The 21624-nt window shown below is 29.6% G+C and overlaps 1 protein-coding gene across 3 annotated transcripts in view; it reads left to right on the forward strand.

Annotated features, from left to right (window-relative positions):
• The window catches only part of rols (rolling pebbles), a 418725-nt gene that overhangs the window by 50406 nt on the left and 346695 nt on the right, over positions 1 to 21624 (forward strand). The window lies entirely within an intron of this gene.

Raw genomic sequence — 21624 nt, forward strand, 5'->3', positions numbered from 1 at the left:
TGCTCAATTTACTAGCCCATTTCTGCCTCTTCCGTACTTTCCAATGCCTTTAAAGGTCTTTTACAAGTTATGGTTATGGTTTTAGTTCAGTATCTATTTCTGTTTGAACCAAGTTTTCTCTCTTATTAGTTTGTCAAATTTTATATTTCATTAATTAAAATATGGTAGTTCATAAAAAGTTGAATTACTATGGGCTTTGGTTGCTGAGTGAGTTTATTCATTTATTTAAGTGTTTCGACTACTAGGGCCATTTATACTGGGTTTACAAAGTTATTAGATTACAAGTGACATGTTCAGAAAGTTAAAATTACAAAGTGAGAAAGTTACAAATTTACAATTACAAAGTGAGAAGGTTAAAAATTTACAATTACAATTAGAAAGTGAGAAAGTTACAAATTTACAATTACAATTACAAATTTGCCATTAGGATTACTTATTTACAAGTTACTAATAGAATTGACGTGTTTATAGATATTAATGATTTTTAGAAAGTGAAAAAGTTTTGTTATTGTTGTGGGATCATCTCTCAACATTTTCTGTCAATCTGAAGAGAATCAGTGTGGTTCGTGAGTAATACATTCTGTGAGAATGTGTCTAACGGTGAGATCATTTTCGTAGTAACGACACCGGTGCATTTTCTTTTTCATGAGATGATCGTGGGTGAGTCGAGTATTAGAGTGAGTTAATGTGTCTTATCAGCAACCTTGAGTGGTCTAGAATGTAGGAAAAAATAGTCCAAATATTGAACATAAAATTGTCTAAAACTTCATTTATGAGATAACGGTAAAATTGTAAACATTTGTGTAAACGCACAATAATTAACTTCTCTAAGCTATAGAGGAGATCAAATTGTTTAGTATACAGCGTATAATAATAATAATATTTAAAAAAAGGACTTTTTAATTTAGTATTTTCTATATAGGTATTTAAAATACTTTCCTGCTGTTATTTTTTTAGTGAATGATCTTCACCAATATGCTTCAATTAAGCATGGATTGTCTGCCAAGTGATAAGTTATTTTTATTTCTATTTACAATTAAGTAGCTTTTATTCCTGTACAATCGTGCGTTTAATTTACCATAAATTTTACATAAATAATTTTGTTTTTTCAATAACAAGAAATCAACAGCAGATATACATATACTTCTAGTTTCAGAAGACTTACGGTTGATTTTTGTGAAGTCAATGAATGTTCGAAAAGAAGATAGCTTAGTTCACTTCGTGAATCATCTTTAATTTGGAACTTTGTTATGCTGCCCAAATGAATTTACGAAAATAAATAAAAAATAAAAATTGAAAGCAAACTTAGTTAATGATATTTATTTTGTATCACCACGGAAAGCTCGATGAAAGCTTGACTTTTCATATCCATATTTAATGAACAAACAATTTCAACTAAATATTTTATTAAGATTTAATAGATATAATTGGTTAATTAATGATAATTTTGAATTAATTATGAATAATGATATATTTTTATTATGTTTTTTAAATTAGTATATACTGGAATAGATTAACGCAGTCGTTAGTTCAACTTAATAACGCATTATTTTTCGTTTACGATTTTTCCTATGTGCCTGAATGTTTTTCTCTTGCAAAGGATTACGTCTATCGATTTCTGTGGTATTAAAACCTTTATTAAGCTCAAGCTTGAACAAAATTTTTCAAGATTTACTTTGTTGATAGTAATTGGTGAAAATGATAGTGATTAGTGTAAAGTGAAATATAGTGGGAAGAGGAAAACGTTACATAACAAAATGTTGTTCTGAAAATTAATTTAAAATTTGGTTTTAACTTAGTTAATGAAATAATAAATTTTACCCGAATTTGAGTGTAAAACTTCTTCATTTATATATATTTTTTAAAGAATTCTATAACTTTTTACAACTGATTTTTTGTTAAACGATAAATCACAGATTTGTATATATCGGCTTAATCACTAATTTTACAAACAGTACAATTTAAAGTTCTCTTTTTTTAGGAAACATACAACTTTCCAATTAATTTTTCTAAAAGAAGGAACCTTGAATTATATTTCCAATGGAGCTAGTAGAAATGAACTTAGTACCACTTCAAACAGTGAAGCACTTAGTATTAACACAGTGCTTCATAATATAAAAACTCAGATAAAAAAAAATGGTCTCAAATAGAAAACAGCTTCAAATAAACAAAATTTATTATAAATTTTTACGAATCCTTCCAAGAGTTGATTATTTGAAACTAGTTTTAATATTGTAACTAAAAATTTTGAAAATAGCCAATTGTAAGGCCGAAACGTTGCGAAAATGTGAAGTATATGTGCATGAAATTATATATATGGTTTAAGATGTGAAATGTGATATTTTTTGTTTAATATGTAATAACCACGATTAAGGTGTTTGTTTATAATCGTAATAGTTTTCTTCTAAAAGAAATTACTACTTTAAAAAACCATTAGGCAATGTTTGACATGTATAAATAAAGTTAATCGGCAGTATATTAATTAGATTGTATTTAATTGGTAATTTGTTGAAAACAGGATCTTCCTAAAATGTTAATTTAATATTAGCGGTGTGAGCAGTAAATTATATACTTACAGAATAAAAAAGTGACTTCGCGGTCATTTATTCAAAATATTTTATTATTTTGTTGGCTATTTGTTATTGAAAAAAAAAACATTAATATGAATAATTAATTATAAATAATCATAATAAATTTCGATATATATTGATCCCATTATTAAATGGATCGTAACATTACAGATCGTTTATAATTAAGGTTTATTTATATATTTTTTTATTATCAAACCAACGGTAACAAAAATATTGATTGAAAAGATGCCACCCAGACATACAGTGCCGTATAAATTTCATTAACCGCTACAGGGACAACGGTTTTAATCCCGACTGAACAGTGGCTATAAATAAAAAGTGACAGGGGGCACTGGAGAATAAAGAGGCTGTGCGGAATGCTGTGTATAACTGAATATCAATAGATTACAGATGGTTGTGTATGTAAAGTAAGTCGTCAGCTGCGAACACCGAAGATAGATGGGAGGAGGATAGAAACGTTGGCAGCCTCACTGTTTGTTTACCTGTTCAGGTGTTTGACAATTCACTGTACCCTTCTTTACTTTTTTTTTATTCGCTAACAGCAGAGCATAAAATTGAATAATTCTTTCTAGTCAATATCAGAATAATATTTTTTAAAATAATTTAAATTCAAGGTAATTATATTAAGATTACTCTAATAACCGAAACCCAAATCTGTATTATAAGAATTAACATATTCCCCCACAGACGTCTCGATTCACCACTCTGACGTTCCTCGTTGGTCCACTTTGTCAATATCTATTCATTTTTCACCAACATACCAATACCAATATACCAATACCAACAAAACCAATACCAACATGCCTAATCGTCAATTTTGATCATATTATTTCTGCATTGTGTATCCATTTAAGAGCGGATCTTGCTTTTGGCCTAACAAAGGCACGACGAATATACATACAACCCAGTACCGCTGAGCCAATCCCATACTGGGGTTCAATTAGCGTTGTATTCAATATTATTTGTGTATCTACATGTATATAGTCATAATAAGAAAATCAAGTTTATAGGGTGTAAAATCAAAATAGCCTAAGCTGTAAATCCCTTAAAAATATTTATTTCATATAAAAATAAAAATCAATACATCATTCTAGAAACATCTCAAAAGAATGCTTTAAATCTAAAAAAACAAAATATAAATATGGTATATGATGGTGGATAATGATCGACACAGAATGTCTCTATAATTGTAAAAATATATATATCTAAAGATTCTTCAGGCTCTAACCTAGTTATAATCTTGTGTTAGAGATAGACTTCAAGACTATAAACTTCTTTTGCTACAAAACAATCGCTTTATCATTAATTAATGACAAATTTCAAATTAAATAATACATTGTATCTTAAAGTATACGTACCTATAAAATAAAATCAGTTAGTCTTTAGTTCACTGAAACACTCGTTTAATCATAAATGAAATAAAAACAGTATCAGAGATTATATTTTTATAAAACCATGTATTAACGTCACTTAATTGTTATTTAGAGGTGGGGATGGGTACATAGAGGGGTAGAGCCTGAAGGTAAGCTAATAAATCTTTACATATATATTTATGTGTTTTTTAATTCTATATTGTTTTAATATAGTATTTTCAATTTGTTCGGATTTATTAGTTATCACAACAAAAAAATTTGTTCTGTGTTACATGTGAGTATTTACGCCATTGATGATTCATATTACTTTCATTCATTTTAATCCATTTTTCTACAAACGTATTACTTTTTTTTTTTAGATATATATACAAATTTTCATACAGTAAAACTAATTACAGGTTTTTACATGTTATTATTTTTCAGCATGCATTATTTGTTCGACAATTATTTTATGATTTGATATTCCAGTTTTATTATGTAATCACTCTATGAATTAATTTGTATAGTATTCAGGTCTTCAGTTATAAAAAAATAAATAAAAATAATGTTTCATTATTAAAACATTTTATATTTCTGTTACAGAAATTTTAAAGTTGAATTAAAATAATAAGTTAATCTTGTTTATAATTTTTAACTCGTGTCGGAACAAGCCCGCACAAAAATAAAATAATCTTTAATGGAATAATTATGATAAAGTGATAAAGTAGTCATTCTTGAATTTTAATGCAATTACATCAGTGTCTTAACGTTCTAATTGACTCAAGTATGTGTAAATAAAAATGCATATTATACAATTATGAGGCGAGACATTTGTTCAGAGTGGGCAGACTTTCTCGAAGAGCTATCACGAAGTATGGTCGAATCACTTTCTCCATGGCACGCGCGCCCTGAGGTTAAGTGGTCTTCATCTCCAGGCATTTGCTATCATATCCACCTCTCAGTTTCGATTAGCACTCTCAATTTGTCATATATTATCGCATGTGGTATAGCTATTGAAGGTTAACTGTGAAAATAGCTAATTCAATTTGATATACTGTGGCTTGATGCAAAAATTTATCGCTTTCAGTACAAATTATGTTCAAAATTACAAAGATAACATCGGATTCGCGAATGCAAGTAAGTCGATTTCTGAATTTTGCTCGTTTTGCCAACACACCCATGGATGTAACTACAAAAGTAACAGCATGAACACCGTAGCGAATTCAGACCTTACTCTGTTCTAGGCGATACGATTTTATGGGGCCCCCTTGTTTAGAGCGGAGGGCTTCCAGAAGGTTTGGTAGGTTTGGAATATCAAATAAAACTATCAACCCGTAAGGAAAGCAAGGTACAAACTCAACTTAAAGTGGGCTGTGGTGTGAAAAAGAGACTATATTTTTCTAAGGAGAAATGGATATCCGGGAAATGAAAAGAATAATCTATGCTTATTTAGAAATGAATATTAATTTATAATTGTAATCTGGAATATCCTCTTCATTTTTATATTTTAATTTATTATTTCTATATTTTTTATTATACTTAAATAGTCCAATTGTGCAAATATATGTATTTATCTTCAAATATGCAAAATAAAACTTGGCCAATTACATCTGGGTACACTAATTCGTATATATTTTTTATCATTGGTATAAAAAATGCATGTAAACTAAATATGCAACAGCATAAAAATCCGGGCCTCGGTAAGTAATAATTTTTTCCTCTTGAATTGCTCCTAAAAATTATTTGATACTAGCGTTACTCAGATGACAAGAATATTTTTGATAAGAATAGATCATGTTCTAATTAATTTAAATTCATTCACACATTTTTTGGGAATCGAGTAACTCACCGTTGCAGTTTTCAAAACTTCTAAACTTCTGCTTTATTTTAATCACAAATAAGTAGCTAATCCTCAAGGGCATTAAGGCAAGTAGTATCAGCTCAATCTTTGAGAGACAACAATTACTTTGTTCAAGGAATGTAGAATTTTTAAATACATAACTAAGTACATACACAGAGGGATTGTTTTCTTGAAATAGGGGTCCTAGAACGGAATTTTTGGCGTGGGTTCCAAATTATGAAATGAAATGAAAAATAATTTATTATTCTGGGACTAGGTTCCTTCATAATAACTACAAAAGTAATTTCAATTTTACAATTACATAAATTGGCCAAAAAAACATCGTAGCCACTCTTAATTATAGTTTTTATAAAAATTGTATATAAATAATTTTAAATACAGACAAGAAAAAATAAATTTATTAAAAAACTAACTGATTGAATACATTAAAAACAAAATAAAAAGGTTTTTACAAAATATCTGTACTATTATAATATAGGATTAGATTGGTGACCAAAAAGGTAGTTAAATAGAAGGGTTTTAAACGAGGAAAGGGTTGGTACATGACGTATACTAGAGGGAATAGAGTTCCAGAGATATGCAGCACGAGTAAAAAATTATCAAACGCAGTAGTTCGGTGAGGTGGAGGTTAGATGTCAGATAAACGGAATCCGGTAGTAAGGATTTGCACTGAGATTTTGAATTGTAGGTTTTCTAGGATATAGCAGAGGCGTTGAGTACTAATTACTACATTATTGACCTGAAAAAGCATTATAATCGATAGTGAAAACCTGCAATAGTTCTTTTACATGAATTGTAATGATTATTAGGCCAGTCCTTCAAATAACAAGTTAGTATGAGAACCTCTAACTGAAAAATCCACTTTTTAAAATTTTGAGGAGCTCCTATCTGAATTATAATTTTAAAAAATAGCTTTATATATAAATCTGAACTTTTAATAAAATGTGCAAACACTACAAAGCTATATTTGATTGTTTTCAATGCTGGTAGAATATCTTGAAATTGGAAAATAGTGAATGTAACTTGTGCAAACTATATATGTGTTATGTACAGCTCACGTAGATTCCTTCTTATACCAACTTTAAATCGTCATAAATTGATACTTAATGACTATTCTTCACTCTTTTATTAAATGTTTTCAATATAAGAGTTGTTGTCATGAAATATTGCGGGTGGGTCAGGAAGGCGAGATTCCTACCAGTTATTTTTGGTGTTATGTGAGATTGTAACTTACATCGACTAATATTCATTATGAGTAGATGTTTTGAAGACAAGATACAAAAGAGGGCGGGATTGAAGGGTTCTAGTTCAGATTAGTATTAGTGGTTTTGATCAATTATATAATTTTTATTATTTACGAATTTTTATAATTGTCATTTTCTCATTGCGAACTGTTGAGGAATTTATCTCATCATAGGAAACCACAAGCGTTCTAAAAATTACAGTATGACAAATCCCCCTATTACTCAACTCACCGTAATTATCTAAATACGACCTACGTTCCAGCGCCACCGTTTCGAAACACACCGAACCATGACTGACCCAAATCCCCTTAGGATCTTAGAAAGGGAGACAGTAAAGAGACTTTTATTGGCTGTCGATACACAGGAAGCGGTGCTACTTTGATCCACTATGGCTCTAATTGGCATCGACCTCTATAATAAATCGATATTGAACCTGCAAAAAATATATTTTGCATAACCACTCGGTGAGAAGAAAGCTATTGATTGGGAGTAACATGTAATTAAATTATTAGTTTTATAATAAATTAGTTGTGTAACTCATTTGAATTTAGAACACTTCTCTTGAATAAATATGGGTGGAAAGTGATTATTATGTGTATATTTTTAATATATTTAAAATACAGCCTTTCTGAAAAATTTGGGTTACATCTACATCAGCGAGTCACTGCCACTTTTTCATCACGGCACACACTGGGGCCCAATGGCCAAAAAAGAGAAAAAATTCAATGTCTCGAGAACGGATTAACATAGAACCTTAGGGCCGGTCTCATTTGACTCAGAACAAAAAAAATACATCAAGTTCAACTGTTTTATTATAATTTTGAAGAAAATTAAAGTACTAATGTGGAAATAAAGCTTATTGGCAAGATAAAAATTTCTGAAATTTTCGGAATATGTTATACTCATCAAAACAAGTTGCAACAAGTATTTTGAGTGTATATTAAAATTAAATAATGCTTGCAATTAAAAATTCAAGGAAGCTTAAAAGACTAGATCACTTTCTAAATAATAAAACTAGGGATTCAAAGTCAAAGGTTGTTCAAATTGATAAGACACTTACGATTTCAAGTTCAAGAAAATTATATTAACAGTTCCTTAGCTGTGAATTCCTTATCACTGATTTCCAGGTGCTTTTTCTTTAGCTTTGGGTCTCTTATTCGTGATAAAAGGATCCGAAGTCTCCAGTAGCTTGTGGAACACGTCTTCGTTGGCGGATATACGAGGCATTTTCCGCAAGTTTCTGATGCTGAAAGTCTTGTAACCTTATTTTTACTTTCTTGTACCTCTTCTGACAATATTCCTCTTGGGAGAATCGACTTCTACACTATTTGAACACCATGCAACAAAATCTTATGCATGTTGTACCGTGAATATGTCTTGATGGTCATCTCTGTTGTTTCTCTTGAGAAGAGCCAGAATTTTTCTAGGTTGCTATCATTGCATTGCTATTTATGACTTCCAGTATGTTAGCGATCCGGTCAATTAGAGCTACGTATTGTGGTTGAATTAGATAGAAAAGGTTTAAATCAATTATGTTTGTGAGCGTACAGTTCTTCTTAATCATAAAAAAGAATGGCCGCATTCTTTTTTTCGTTTTCACTAATAATAAGAATGATTTATTATTGTACTTTCTCAAAAAGAAAAGTTATGTTCATTTTATCTAATTTTGCTCTTGTCAATTAATAATTCTGTGCATGTTAATTGAAATTATGTCAATTCTAGAAATCCCAAATTATTTTCTTTTATGTCGACTTGCAATAAAATTATTTGCAGTGTAATCAAGTTTTGTTCATAATTACCAATTTTAATATTTTTTATTCTTAATCAAGAGAGTAATATAGTAAATTTCACTTCACTATTTACATACTCTACGTTTTGTCTTCGCTTGAGCGAAATTTGAAACCTCCTCTTCCCAAACAAAGGGCGTATTCTAATCCTTTCCTTTCTTTGCGGTGTTATGATCGGATAGGTAGATAAAGACAGATGATTTTTGCTCTAATCTTTACTTTAACACGTATAGTTTGAAAACTGACCTTCCACGTCTCGGAGGAAACCAGAGCTTTTTTTGTAATCATAGCTGTTCTCAATGCTTATTTAAAATTCGTAACTTACAACGTAGTAAAGCACTCTATTTTTTTTTTTTTTTTGCCCAGTTTGACTGACGTGTGGCTTAGTTGAACATCGCAGAGCAGGGAAAAATTTCGTAATTTTCCTATCCCACTTTTACAATTATATATCACTCATTTAGAGTATTGTATTTGGTCAATCTACCATTATTCTGACTGTGGGCCGAAATTAATGGGAATACTCTTGAAACAGGGAAAAAAATCATGCTGTTCCTAGAGCTTATATAGAGTGAGAATCACAAACTTGATAATCAAAATCAGCGCATAGGAAAATCGATTTTTTTCCGGCTCTGGCACTACTTTGCGGCACACTTCGAGTGATTTAAAAATTTTAGATAAATTAGATTTATTGATATAAAGTAATTTTACTGCGAAATCTCTGTACAGCGGTAAAAAGTTACAAGTTCTTCAGTTAAAATGATCGAATAAATTAAAAGAAAAAACTAGTTTTCATATCTGAAGTAGCCACTGTCAGTGACGGCACAGTAGTTGAGAATCACTGATCTTCGGAATAATAAATTAATCATGTATGAATAACAAAATAATTTTAAAGAGTAGTGTTATTTACATTTCTTTCCCTCTCTAGGTCTTATATGCTTACATATATTTCAGTTAAGTGGCTTGGCATTGATTTTGACCAAAAATAAATTATAATAGTAGTTTATTTCAAGGATCACATCCATGATTCGAACTATTTTCCCGACATGAAATTTCACAGTATATAATACATAAAATATTGAAATCAAACTTAAAACTCTTTCAGCAATAAAGTACATTATGAAATCAAGTATAAAACATTTATAACGTGTTTTTAATCACTATACACGCATTACCTTATAATTTAACTAATTAAGGTATATTAAATATGGAATAGAAATGAAATCATCGGAACATGGAGTCCGCGATCCCTAAACGTTAATGGAAAGTAATGAATTAATGGTGTATCAATTAATGAATTGAACCAATGAGTTAAAAATTAGTAACACGAAGCATTTGTGTTTAGTCACCTTAGAGAGGAATGTGAATGGGATTTATATGTTACCTGAGGTTATATATAAGTTACATATAATTTTTTTTTTTTATACTGATAAGTATTACAATGTGCCACAACGTTGTTGGGCAATAGTTAATAGTGATAACTGATCACATTCATACTGTAATAAAATAGCATAAGAATAAAAATAAATAAATCAATGAAAAAAAGTACATAAAAATAAATAAAATCTCTTTCTAAATATATACAACAAAAATAAACATAATCAAACTATGTACATGAAAAAATAAATAAATGAAATAATCACCAGTCGACTTTACACTCTTATATACAATATTTACTATCGACATGAGGGTCCCCCTATGAGAGAGCTCTTTAAGATCTCACCGCATATCTCCCACCGCATGTAATGAGTCAGTGGAGGCAGAGCAAGTGCACTAAAACCGCAAACACTCTACTTAAGTGAGTCATCTCACCACTGGCACAACTCTTATTACATATAAATAAAAACCAAAAATCGCTCACTATGCTTTTACCTCTCTTATTCCCAATACCATAATTATTACTAATATAAAAACGATAAAATCGTCCTTGAATGTTCTTGCACATGGATTTTTAATTAAATTAAAGTTTAATCCTTTTTATTTTATGAAGATTGTAATTCAATTTCCGTGACCCCTTCATAGTTGCAGGTCGAATCCGTGACTTTCTCTTATGATTTTCGGTGATAAAATTATTTCTGCTTTCTAAATAATATCTATTTTGAGCCAGAATATGTTTTTCACCGCATTTGGCACGCTTATTTCACTTCAAATTTCAAAGACTATGTTTAAGCCTCGGTTCCTCTCATCACTGAAAAATTATCTGAAACAAATACAAAATGGACACATTTCACACTGGAAGATTTAGAAAATTCATAAATGATTTGACTTTCTCATTACTATTATTTTTCTGCACTTCTAAGTTTTTATGAAGTCAATTATTATAAAATAAATTATTTATTAGTTTTATTTAGTTGTCATTTAAAAAAAAAAATTAAATGGTTTCAATACCTACCTTTTTTATTTAAATACAATCATAGAAACATGAAAGGGCCATAGTTAAGAATTTATAAATATTGACATATTTTTTTCGAAAAATTAAACTTGATATTCTGAATTATACAAGCTCTTCAAATGATATATTAGTTCTCAATATTAATGTTTACCTAGTTTATGAATGCTTTAGTTTCTATTTTATATTAATAATATAAAGTTTTTTTTCCATATTAAAATAATTAGCCCATTTTTTGATCAACATCCATGGTCAACTATATCTGAATTACATTCTTAAGTTAATACTCACAATGTAATTCAGATATAAGCCGCTCACTATTTTCATTGTCTGTCATAATGTTCAATTTGTAGATTCAATTCATTTATTTAATTTTTCATTTTTTTTTAGACACTACTTGCATATCTTATATTATACATATCTTCTTACCTACATGATATTATATTTCATCTGTCACTGTTTTTCAATTTACTACCATAAAATTCCACGAATATCAATCAATTAAAAATGTTGTACTATTCAATTATCAGTTATCAATTTTTTATCATTTATGATTTAATTCAATATTTTGTATAATTCTAAATTTGTTTGTATACTATTCCTTTTCAATTGTATGTTACTCTAAATGGTGTTGTTATCTCTTTTGTTCTATAGCCCTGATGAAGACCTGAAACTCAGGTCGAAACGTCGGCATAAAATAAATAAATATGGTTTTGTTTATTTATGTTGTTCTTTGCTGACCGCACCCCCCGACAAACTTCTCCAATCATAAAATAATTTTAAGATTGTATTACTTTGTCACTCCACCACTAAATTCATCCCACATTGTATTATAGCTAACAAATTCTACTAACTTATGTTATTTAGTGTTTTCGAACATTTTTATCTAAAATATGCCACAAATTTTCGATTATGTTTAAGGCAGGGGTCTGTGGAGGGATATGGAGTTGTTTGCAAATGTTAAATATTAACCACTCTTTAGTGTTGCTTGCTGTATGTTTAGGATCATTATCATGCATACAAATAAACCGATCCTGCACTGGCTAGCAGGTTATGGCGCAAAATCTTGACATAACCATTAAAAGGCACGAGATTTCCTACACCATTATAAGCAACGCATCCTCAAACCATTACACTCCCACCTCCATGTTTTACAGTAACTGAGTTGTTTTTCTCCCTGAATTCTTCACAATTCCTTCCCCATATCGTTTTTCTGCCGTCAGATCCAAACAAATTAAATTTACTCTCGTCAGAAAATAATACATTTTCCCAAAAATGATGGGCTTGTTGATGTAATCCCTACTAAATAAAAGCCTTTTTTTACGATTGGTTTTACTGATATAAGGTTTATTTCTCGGGACCCTGCTGTAAATTAATTCAGAATTTAAAACATTTCTAATTGTTGTAGTGCCCACACAGACCCCAAAAGTCGATTCGACCATATTGGGTAGAACTGCACTAATTCCTGGATTTTTTATCGCCTCAATTTTGATTTTTCTTTTCATCCTCTCATTTACTTACTTTGGATGTCCTTTGTGCCAGTTATTTGCAGTTGTGCCTCTTTCTTCGAATCTCTTAATTACGTATCTGACGGTAGAAAAATTAATACATAACAAATCCGCTATTTCGCAATACGATTTTCTTTGATTTCTAAATAATATAACTTTTTCGCGAGTAGCAGCACTTAGTTCGATTGTTTTTGGCATTAGGATCGGTTAAATTAAAACGAACTTAATAGATTGAAATATTTTATAATACTGATAGAAAAGAACAGGATAATACTCAAGCATACTAACAAGAGCTAGTTAGCAAACTTAGTATGCAAATACTTTTTTCCTTGTGTTTTATTATGTTTATAAACATTTTTATTATGATCAATATTTTTAATTGAATTTATACTGGTTTTTAACAAGTTTTAATTGTACTTTTTATTGAGGAACCTCTGACTTTTTTATTATTATTTTAATTCATTGTATAATGAAAAGACAAAGTGTGCAAATACATTCTTCGGTGACTGTACCTCTACTAACAAATTTAAAAAAACAAAACAGTATTAATAGTTTTTTATTTAAGTTGCCGTAATGGGATCGGATTGGATTTTAACTACTTTCAACATCCTTATTTTTTTATCTTCCCGCTTTTATGTCTCTGAAATAACTTTTACCACTCCTAACGTTTCATCTAGAAACTGATTTTCAGTAGTTTTATGGTAAGGTCTTTGAACAAACAGCAGCAGAATAACATTTAGTTAATTATTTTCCCAATATTTCCTTCTAGAAAACATAGGCTGGGTAAAATAAAATACATTACAAATACTGAACACTTCAATTCTTATGTTGTAAATTTAATTTATGCTGACACAGTTTTTTCAATTCAGAAAAATAGTAGTTGTATTTTTTTTCATCATAAATTTTTTTTTAATTTTGTATGCGCAATTTTTATCATTTACATTTTTTTTATATTTTATTATTATCAGTTTTTTTTTTAAATTTTCTGAGCACAGTTGTAATCATTTACATTTTTTTTTAAATATTCTATTTTATGTATATATGAAATAAATGAACCCTGAGAACTCAACTACTTATTGCTCCTAATTAGGGTAGATTATTTCATTACTAATCAATAATTACAATAAATAAAAAAAAACAGAGGAATTTAAAAAATAAGCCACATATATTGTTTCATTGTGAATAATGTTTTTTTTTTTATCTTGGAATTGAGCGATGGATCCTGGAGTGTTTTTTCAGTCAGCGAGTCCAGTCATGCAACGCCATTCTCAACAAAAAAAAAGCCCTAACCAACAATCCTTTCTAAACACCGATGACTTCGGGTAAATAGTGGGTATGTCTCCCATAATTGATGGGCCCTAGACAACATGCGGTGTTCTTGGTAGTGCTGTTTATATCCTAAAGCAAAAGAGGATGTTGTTCATACTTTTATATTGGAAATCACTGGCAATATAATAATAATGATAAACCAGCTTTTCCTTCGTTTCGCCTCTTCAACTGTTGGTACAATTTAGGATGGTAAGATTTAGGCCACAAAATTTAGGGTGATGAAGTTTTAAAAAAAAAAAAAAACATACGTAGAGGCCACTTTTATGTTAAATTCTTTTAAATTAGCTATAAGAACGAAATTTTACACCGTCTAAACCTTGTTAGAAGTCATCATTGTTTTAGGATGAAATGGAAACCGTTTTGTCCCTCAAGAAAAAGAACTAATGTTATTCAAAATAGTTTTAAAAAATTCTTAAGTATCATTTTTATATGTTTTAAGTAATATATTAACCCTAACTAATTCTTGAAATATTTAATATATTTTTTAAGTCAAATAAATTTTAATTTCTTATTTTTCTAATTCTTTGTTACTACTTGCTCACCACAAACGGCACTCGCCTTCTAGACTTAATATTAGGAGTATTCTTGATGTGTTAAATGTAAAAAGTTTTAGCATGGTAAATGTAATAACTATAGGATTGTGAGCAGCCTAATTTCAAGTCCGCGTTATATGTTAAATGCAACTTTTTTTGTAACCTTGATATCTTTTTAAGATAATAAAATCTCTAACGGCTTTGCCATATCATCTAATTTCTACCACAGTTGTTTCTAGTTTCCTCTCCCACTTTTTTTTTTTTTACATTGCATTATTATGATTATCCAATGCTTTATCAGTTTTATGAACGTCCAAAGGAATAATAACACAAACTACGAGCGAGTAACCTAACACGACAACAAACAAAATGGTGTGAAGCTCAGCTAGTCAGTTGTGTGACGTCATTCTCCATTTAACAGGCCTAGTAACAGACTTTCAGCCATGTTAAATGTTATATCGTTTCCACATGTTAAAAGAAGCAAATATTTCTCTATTTAACACAATTTTTTCCATTTAACATGTTAAACTAAACATTATGAATACCCCTATCATAAAATAACTAATCTCAGAAATACAGTCCTTTAACACACAGCTCTCTGAAACTGCTTTATTTGGACTATTCTGAATTGTTCTCAAACCGTCCGTTTCTCTCTATGTACTGCAATACGATAAAACTAATAAAATGAATGCATCTCTTCTAACATTCAAAGATGCAAATACTTGGTATGTAATCGACTAATCATTTAAACACTTACTCCTATAGCGCTGTTTAAGTATGAAAAGTGGAGGTTGGAATTGAGAGTACTACTTCATATGACAGTTCTGTTTATTTTTACTTGTAGCACTGAAATGTAGAAATGTTAACAAGTTATTAACAAACCGCTTTAGCACACCGCCTCGTAAAGCAGATCTGCATTAGCAGGCAGTAAATCATCATAACCATAGGCCATATAGATATGTATCTTCTGTATGATCACGACTTGCTCTCTATTCCATTCTTTCACTTCCTCCACTCCTCTGGTACCGTTAGCACATGTTCGGTATCCGGTCAGATGGTCAGTAAGCTTACATGCGTGTTAGTTTTTCCCCTAAAGAATAAATACAAAGAATCACATTTGAGTCTGTAGGTATGAATCAGATCGGAAACCCATAGTGGCCCGTATAACTGCCATATAGACCGTTATTGATTTTATCTTCTTGTACTAAAGGGAGTATAATGCGAGTGTATCAAAGATCGTCCAATTACAATATCGACCCATTATCGGTAAATTATACGAATAAGCATCGATAAGAGAGGTGAAAGTTCAGATTGAAATGTCGGCGGTCTCAATATATGCAGCGCGGATGTGGGAGATGGTCCGATAAGTCGTCGGTCTCGAGATCTCGCGAAATTAATCTCTTCCACTGACTGTGGACTAATAGGCCGTGGCTTATCCGCTCTCTACTATTAGTAGTCTGTATTCTCTTAATATCCGATGGGTTAGGGACATACCTATCTCCGTAAATTCTTGTAGCTGGAAATGCTTTTCATTCCTGAATATGATTTTGTAGAATTTAATGTCATATTTGGATGCTATTTAACCAAAAAAAAAATTTATTCATATCTTTCTAATCTTATTCGAGAACTTTACAGCACCAAGTTTTACAAAAATATATTGAAACTAAAATGTTTCTCTGGAATTAAATGAATAACCAACGTTAGTAACGTTGATAAAATAAATAACCCATGTCAATATGATTTTTTACAAAAATTATTAGACATTATTCAATTATAAATCTGAAAATAATTCGACAAAAATATTTTTAAATCAAGCAAATCCGGAAGTTATTACTCATAAAAGTACGATATATTTTTACAATTACCAAACTTATTTTAATGTTCATTATATTGAACTTTTATTGTTGTTAAAGAATAATAAAGCTCTAAAATGACAACTACTTGGTTAAATCCAGCTAAAAGCTTACTCCATCTAGCACTAGCTAAATAGATATTTTTCTAATTGCTTAAACTCAGCATCGTAAGAGTCTCATAGATTGTCAAATAGTTATTTTATTCTCCAATCATTCTAATCTCACGCAAGACATTTTCTATCTCAGAAATCTTTACGATAGAATGGTGAGTCATTTGTTCCTGCAACTTATAGTACTGATTTTTCAACTAGTAATATAAATAAATTTTATTATTGATTAAATCCTTACAATCCAAAATCCTACGTAAAAAATCCTTGATGCTCCTTATTACGTTACAAATAAACTCATTCACAAAGACCTTAACATCCCATTCCTTGCAGAAGTGACCCAAAACAGATATGCGTCTTTTCATTCCAAACTCCTTAACCATCCTAATCCATTAATTCTTAATCTTTCATCCTTAACAATCCCTGTTAATCCTCCGAGGCGTCTGAAAAGAAGATGGCCACGGTACCTTCTAATTTAAATTAATGTTTGAAGTACCACCGATGGGTGGTTCCTTCCCAAGATTTTCAAGTGTATATGAAACAAACAACATATTTACTTATTGTATTATTTTGTACAGTTGTAAATTACATTAAATAAATAAATGAATAAATAAATAAAATTAAAAAAAATATAGAGAAAAAAACTTTAAACCTCATTTTTCTAAAAAAAATATTTATTAGTAAGATCTTTGATTAATATGAAAATGGCCAACAATAAGTTATTTCAGAAGTATGATTAAATAAGCTCAGATGTTGATACTTATTAAAAATAATAATAATAGTTCTGAGCATATACTCAGTAGATTCGAATGAATTCCATCAATGATAATAGTTTATGTTTTATGTATACAATCTACATTTTTTTTTCATTTATTTCTGTTTTTTACTATTATTGATACTAATTTTATTGCAAACATCAATCTTGAACGTTTATAATTGTTTAACCTTATTTCTTTCTAAAACATATCTGGTGAAATTAATGGTCTTTTTCTCCCCGAATTAAACGTTCGTGAAATTCTAAGGAATCATTTTTATTACAACAGTATTAATGAATTAGGAGATTTCATGGTAGCCTTTTTTTTTCTGTGTTTAGGTGTACCAAATAAAGTATATAATAAAATGAGTCGGATTTATCAATCCGGTTGATTTGACGAAAGACTTAATAAATAATAAAAATAAAAACTTTCTGGTTTATTTGTCATGTTTATATGATCCAGCAGTTGGCCTGCAGATGTGTATGACATGACGAAATAAACCAGAATCAACAATTTTCTAAAGAACTCTGTATTATATATAATTTTTGTATGTTTTTTTATGCAATAAAATTAAACTTTGTAAATTCATACAAGCTTTGTCATCTTACGCAAGTGTACGTGTATAAAAACAAATTATAAACAATAACAATGTTTCAGATCTTAAGGTACAAAAAAATTAAACAACAACAAACAATATGAAATTTAGCTTATTGGATTTGTGTAATAGGTTATCAGTGATTTCTTAGGTTTCAATTAATAATGTGACTTATAGATTTATTTATCACATCCTCTTCAGTTTTTAATTTCAAACAATAGTACGACTACTGTTTATTACGAAAGATAATATTTATAAATTCACTTGAAAATATATTCATATGCCTCAGGTGTACATCATAGGCACAGAAGTTTACCACGCATATTCAGTCAGAATGGTTTTCCTTTTTTAAGAGCATTAATTCTTCTGAATGACATTATAAGCGGACAGGGGAACATGGACACACTTGCACACAATGAACACTTACAGTAAGATAGATAAGGACTGCTTAAGAATCGAGAGATAGCCGGTGGATTTGCTTTCTCTCCTACCCAGGGTCAGCCAACTGCAAATACTTTATCATTCCTCGTGATCAGCTGCATCTAATACAACAACTGCACTTTTGTATGACTGCACTGTCGCCAATAAAATAAACTGTGATATACAGCAATATCTGATATACAGCAGAAGGTCAGATACTGTTCCATTCTAAAACCAGCCAATTCCATTTTCAAATTCTTGATTTTTTTGTATATCTAATTAATAAATATTTTTAGTTTGTACTAATGTAATATTGTTATTATGGAGTGTGTGGAGAAATTCTTTTATAACTTACAAGAACTTGATATAAATATTATTATATTGAGAAAACAAATTTTTTAAAGATTCTTTCAACAATAGAAGTATTATATTGACATATACATCGTCTTTTTCTCACATTTATAAATATATTTAGAAAAAAAACTATGGGAATATTACAGAACAAAGAATAGAGCTGTAAAATAATATATCACCAACAAGAAGATTTATTTGATGATGTACTATATTTATAATAAAATGTATTGGGTATAAACATTGTCTCGCTTGATAACATATAGTTGCATCTCACATAAAAGCTTGTCTAGCTTTCACAAGCTAGACATTTCGAAAATCCAATATGTCGGGTCTAATGTGGGTCAAGTATCATTCAAAAAATGGTTGTTAAAAAAGATTTATAGTTAATCAGACGGTTAAGAATCATTTCAATTTTTTTTTATTTTTAGTCTCTGATAAAAAATTTGAAATGAGATTTCGAAAATCAAAATATCTAAATCAAATGTGCGACGAGGTTTTCTAATGAACTGATTTGTTTGAAACCCACAGTATTTTTAATGTCTACGAAACCGGGGCTGTTTCTAATATAAAAAATTGTAAATAAATGATAATGAATGTTTTTTTGATCACTAAATCGGGATCTGGTTTGATTTCTATAATTAGGAATGGCTGTCAAACGAACAAATATTAATTGTTTCTACAACAATATCAGGTGTACGTTTCTAATTTTTTTTTTTTAATGTGATTTACAAGTGTACAAATAATAAATACAATTAGGAAATATGTTCTATGTTTCATATACACTTGAAAATCTTGGGAAGGAACCACCTATTGGTGATACTTCAAGCATTAATTTAAATTAGAAGGTCCCGTGGCCATCTTCTTTTCAGACGCCTCGGAGGATTATCAGGGATTGTTAAGGATGAGAGATTAAGAATTAATGGGTTTGGATGGGTAAGGAGTTTGAAATGAAAAGACGCATATATGTTTTGGGCCAAATCTGCAACGAATGGGATGTTAAGGTCTTTGTGGATGAGTTTATTTGTTACGTAATAAAGAGCATCGTGGATATTACGTAGGATTTTGGATTGTAAGGATTGGATGCGGGAGGACTTTGATGGTTTGGTGGAGCCCCAAAGCTCATTTCCATATTTCCAAATTGATCTGATAATAGTGTATATTAATTTTTTGTAGTGAATGGGAAGTTTATAGCGTTTGTCAAGTAGATGTTCTAGCAATCGGATTCTACGAGCGGTTTCTTGTCGTTTCAGTCTTGTGTCTGGATTCCAAGTAAGTCTCTTGTCAAGATGGAGTCCTAAGTATCGAATCTCTTCAACAGTTCTAATAATTAAACATCATTTTAAAAGATACATTATTTTCCATATTTTGGCGGAAAGAGAGATTCCTCCTACATAAAAAAAATGTCTAAGGCTGTATGTACTCAAAATTAACTACTCGCCTTTAGATTGACTTTATTGCTGGTTACATTATATCCATAAAGAGATGTTTGTAAAATTCTGTTTTTGTTTTTTTTAATAAATTCCAAAATACTTGAAGTATCTAAAAGAATTATAGACTCCAATCCATATTTCACGTAATAATCTATTTCAAACTGCAATTTACTCTTGCTTATTGGTTCAATATATTACCTGAAAAGGGATCACTTCAACAGAAATAGTAATGTAATGTGTACTAGATAATGCGAATGAAAATAATATAGAATGGAGTTGATTAAATTAATTAAAATCGGTTGACTATTGCATTTAGTTAATTAATCCATGATTTATTCCTATTATTTCACTTTTTTTATAACCGATTAGAATTACTCCAGATCATTTTATGAGAAAAATAGTAATTCCTAATCTAGAATATCTAACTACCTGAGACAGTAGCCTGCCAGTAAGAGATAAGATAGTCTGTAGAAGTGCACTAATAGCCAACTGAATTATCTTGGAGCCTCTAGTGTTATACCAGTACTAATTGGTTAACTAAACCAACTGTAACCGCCTGATTAGATCACAAGGCGCAACAATGTTCTTTGTAGGACGTTATTATTTCGTTATCTGTGTATCTAATCTATTGTTAATACTTTCAGATAATTGTTCATTTACATTGTTCTAATTCGTCTTTCGAAAAACTTGTATGAGTGAAAATATTTTTATATATGAGTGAAAATATGTACATTACTTGTCTTTTCTAATATTTTTTTTTGGCTTATTTCACTATACAAAAAAATAATTCTGGAAAATTGAATGTTTTAAAAGATACCAAAAGTTAGTATCATAAGTAGCTGATTTTTTTTTTAATAACATTTAAATATTTATTACAAGTATTATTGTCAATGCGGTGGGTTATTATTACATATCAAATCTCAGCGGAACTCAATAATTTACCAATTTTGAGTATTATCAGGATCTTTCCAAAAATTGTATTTCTTAGGGGTAAAGGATGAAATTCTCAAAATGGTTCAATTAGATTCAGAGTGTCGTATATATTATTTAAAGACAACAAACAATTTTGATTTTTGAGACCTATATATCTACAAGATAATATATTACTTAATACGTATGTACATATAATTTTTTAATGTGTCACGTATAATTACATTACGTGTATTTTTATTTATTAATACCTATATATTAGTTTATATCTTAAGTTGGAGCTGTTGGGTGAAGGAGAATTCGAATTTTACGTTTTCCTGCAATATATCGCCATTTATAGTTTAAATTTGTATATAGCATTTGATTGGATAATAATAAAATAGTAATCTATTCTCAAAGTGAATTTAATATATCACAACTGCCTTTATTATGTATTTTTTGCAGGACGAGATGTTTTAGGTTTTGCAAGAAATAAAATAAAATATGATTTGATAGATTTATTTATTGATAGATATTACAATCTGCCACACAGTTGTGGGCAATAGGTAATAGTGACGAATGATCTCATACATAATAAAATAAAAAAAAT

This window comes from Halyomorpha halys, unplaced genomic scaffold (genome assembly GCF_000696795.3).
Source record: "Halyomorpha halys isolate HHAL.00 unplaced genomic scaffold, Hhal_1.1 Scaffold269.1, whole genome shotgun sequence".
Taxonomy (NCBI): Eukaryota; Metazoa; Arthropoda; class Insecta; order Hemiptera; family Pentatomidae; genus Halyomorpha; species Halyomorpha halys.